The sequence below is a fragment of the Panthera leo genome, chromosome E2 (genome assembly GCF_018350215.1).
Source record: "Panthera leo isolate Ple1 chromosome E2, P.leo_Ple1_pat1.1, whole genome shotgun sequence".
Lineage (NCBI taxonomy): Eukaryota > Metazoa > Chordata > Mammalia > Carnivora > Felidae > Panthera > Panthera leo.
The window spans coordinates 50164306-50168349 of record NC_056693.1 but is presented as its reverse complement, the minus strand read 5'-3'; the positions used below and the strand labels follow the sequence as shown (position 1 = coordinate 50168349).

The 4044-nt window shown below is 37.8% G+C and overlaps 1 long non-coding RNA gene across 1 annotated transcript; it reads left to right on the top strand.

The window, feature by feature from the left end:
* The first annotated feature begins 1430 nt into the window (after positions 1-1430).
* LOC122207665 lies at positions 1431-3721 on the top strand. The gene is made up of 3 exons (XR_006196961.1): positions 1431-1704; positions 1838-1983; positions 3646-3721. It is a non-coding gene; the product is annotated as an uncharacterized LOC122207665 (long non-coding RNA).
* The last annotated feature ends 323 nt before the right edge of the window (positions 3722-4044 follow it).

Here is a 4044-nt window from a genome sequence, read left to right as displayed (position 1 = left end):
GTTATGCTTCACTCACTGTGATCAGGGATGTGTTTACAGTGGTGAGCAAAGCAGATGTGGAGCTGGTCATGTGAGGCAGACAAGTCACGTCAAACACAAATCTTAAACTGGACGGTGTAATAAGCAGAGAAAAAGAAAATTGTTAGGCACGGTCGAATTGTCCACTCAGGGGAACCTGACTTAGTCTTGGGGTCAGAGAATGTGTCCCTGAGGAAGTGACTCTGAATTTTTATCTGAACCATAAGTATTGATTAGGTGAAAGAGGAAACCTTGTGACCAACGGAAGCATCTCTTCAGGCTTAGAACTGCTTCAATTCTAAGGCTGAATAAGACTGACTCAAGACACATCCATCACTCCTGCAAAGCAGAATTCCAATAATATACTCCTGTGATGGTGCATCAATAAAGCCATATTCAAACATGAAAAACTGTATTTTTTAAGTCCCAATCTGACTAGATTTAAAAGTAAATATATACATCTATCTTATATTTGAAAAGCTCTTTCTTTCAACATTTTAACACCAGCTAAGGCTAAAGTTATCTTTGGAACCATTTTCCTTTGATTACACAAATCTCAACGGCACTTTATCTTCTCTCAAATAATAGACTGATTATATACATTTGCTTTAACCTTCTGAAATTGCTGGGAAAGAGCCTATCTATAAATACACAGTGATAATTGATGGTCAAAATGCCAGTCAGTATCTGAGCACATTGAACAATTTTAGACTCAAGAAAGAGAACAAGTTAAAATTGCTCGAAGCTTGTATTGCTTCTAAAGATTCCTTCCTTTATGCACTATGATTTCTGAATGGGCTCTAGTGATATTGTTACATTCATAATATGTCTCTCTTCTGAGTAGTCAAAATGCAACCTTTATATTTTCTTAACCTATTAATTCAGTAATGCTTGGTTAAATGCATATGTAGAAAATGAAAAACTCAGAAAGAAATCCATTTAGTACAGGAGCCTATCAACTTAAAAATAAAAGTCTCTCTCTTGATCGCCAATCCCCAAACTTGCCAGCAGAGTATCCTCTATGTTTCATTTATTTTTTTAATTTTTTTTTTGCCCTTTACATCTCATACTTCTTTCCAAATAAGCACTGGAGAACCCACCCTGTAGTATTACACATTATGATTGCATTTAACCTGTCTATATTGATGATTATTTAGTTCCTTCTCTTTTATTTCTCTCATAAACACCATAATACTAGATAAAACACTGTTGCAAAGTGTACAGATCCTTCTGTAAATATACATTTCAGTATATGTAGCAGACATACTAATACTCCCCATATATTACATTTTCTTCCCTGCGTGGTTAGGCAATACCATGTGACTGCTGTGTCCAATGAAATGGCCAGGCCAAGTCCACAATTTGATCCTGCTGGTTTTCCCTGCCCTGTCATGGTAACCAGGAATCTGAGTGTTCCAGAAGTTTCAGCTACTAGATAGTGGAGCTTCCATCTTACTGGCTACATGAACCCGAACCTCATGCCCAACCCCTCAATCCTAACCTGCACTCAACTTCCAGCAAGAGTGAAAAATAATTTACTATCAAGAAACATTTTCACCTTTATCATGACATTTGGTCCATGGGGTTGGGGTGTTCACTAAGTAGACAGCCTGTAAATAAGATTGTAGCCCTTTTCTTTATAAGGTTGTTACCAAATAGAACTGTTATTTAAAATCTCATACATAGGTATGTATGTGTGTGGGTATACAAATATATGTGTTTATTTCAAGTGTAGTTCTTATTATAACACATTAGATTTTTTATTTCACTGTATAATATCATTCTTCTCACTTGTTCCACTCTCCAATCTCTCTTTCAGACTATGGGTTGATACTTCAACCTGACCCCTAGGTCTTTCTTCCTCTTACCTGAAGCCACGAGATTGTCTGCCCCCATGGAGAACCGGGATTATCTGTCCCTTAATTCTAAACAACTATTCCAGTATTCTGTTGGAATTCCATGAGCGTAAGTTACCATTAAATTAAATGATACAATGACCATTGTTGACTTGTGACATATGTATGGCTAGGCATAGCATAAGTATTTTAATTCACTTCTTTGGATAAGTGTCCCTACCATGAACCTTATCTTGAGAGCACATGTCAAAATTGTTAACATGATTTCATATTTGCTTGCATGATTATTTGATTTTTATACAACACCTCTAAACCATAAGCTTCATGAGAGCAGGGAGCCATTTGTGTCACTGCTGTACTTCAGCCCAAACCTTGCAAAAGCATAGGTTCGTTCGATTTGCTCAATACACACTTTTAGAATACTGCATTTTGTTTAATTATAATGATGGGTGCTTTCATAATTAACATAATGATATTCAAAGCAAATTTTCAACAAAAAAATTGGCACATGAATACATAATTTGAGAAGATTATTATTGTCCCTCTTGATTTTCCTTGATACTGATTGCACTGAAGTTTTATTTCGTGTATTTTGTCAAGTATTTAGATATCAGTTTTATGTGATCATATGTACCTGTACACCCTGATAAATATCCAGGATGGATGAGTATTTGCATTACATACATATACACATGTGTAAGTGAACTCTGTAAAACATTCATTTAAATCAGTGGTGCTCGGGGGACAATTTTGCCCTTCTCTCCAAGGGACATTTGGCAGCGTCTGGAGACATTTTTGGTTTTCACAACCGAGGGACAGAGGCTACGGGCTTCTAGCAGATAAAGGTCAGGCACGCTGCTAAATAGCCTACAATGCACCACCACCACCAAAAGAAAGACTTATTCAGCCCAAAATGTTAACAGTGCCAAGACGAAGAAATCTTGACTGAAACCATGACCTTTAAATTTTAAATACAGAAGAAGTATAATGAGTTTTTTTCCCTGAGTTAACATGTTTGATACATATTATTCAGAGCAAGTAACGTAGTGGTTCCTTTCATTGGAACTGAAAATGTTTAGCTTCATCAAACCATTGCAATCCATACAGTCTCCACGTCAACCTTGAATCTAGAGGAAAGTGAAGTAACTTCTATGTCGAGCATGTCTTTCTAGGCAAGGCTCCTCACACTGGGGTCTTGCTGTCTGAGGCGGGTCTACGTGGTGTGGAGGACATCCAGGACTCTGAGCTGAGACGCAGGGTCAACTGCTGGAGGACAGTGGATGTGAACTAATGCGTAATCTTAAAGCCCTCTATAAAATCCGCCCCTATAAATCCTGGTTCTCGGTGGTTTTATGTGAGGGCTTATTCATCTTCCGCATTAGCAGTAAGTATAATTCCCTTGTGTGCCCAGAATTGACAATGTGAAAGATAAAGTGGTGCTTTCCATTGGCGGGGGGGTGGGGATGATCATCCTTATGATGCTCTAGATGCTCTAGGCTACTCGATTAGGCTTTTACAAGGCAACAAAGTAAGCTGTTCTATATGTGCCCCAAGCAGCAACTCTTTTAAAACACATTTACCTAAAACACTTTGAACACTGAGTTTTACCATTCCTTCACAGCCTCAGAGAATTTAATAATTTATAGGTCTGCACACTAACCATAGAAATATTTTGTCATTGATGTTTCCATTAAATTGTACTTGCTTGAAGTCAGCATGGAGTCAAAATTCTTTGCAGTGAATACTCTGATTTCTTTCATTCATTTATCAGGGATGCTTACTGACGGCTTACATGAATAGAATCCTGCCTTTGGACATCATTTTTACAAGAAAGGAACAATCACGACATTGAGTAAGATTCCTTGTGAAGAAAAAAAAAACCTTCACATCAATAAAAAGTATATTTCTAATCATTTCCTTGCTTTCACACAGTAGAAAACTTTCTGTTCAACTTATCCTTGAATCCAGCACAAGCACCTTTAGAGAAGTAAGAATTCAGGCCCCATCTGGTAACTTGCTCCAACTCCTCGATTGAGGCCTAATGACTGGGTTAAGGTGGGGAGGGAGGCAAGTATGGGTTTTCTCAGATTCTCTGAACTCAGAGCAGCGGCATACTTAAAGGTCTTATTTCCAAAGGTCTTATTTCCGGCTTCCTTTTCCCCCAGGTGAA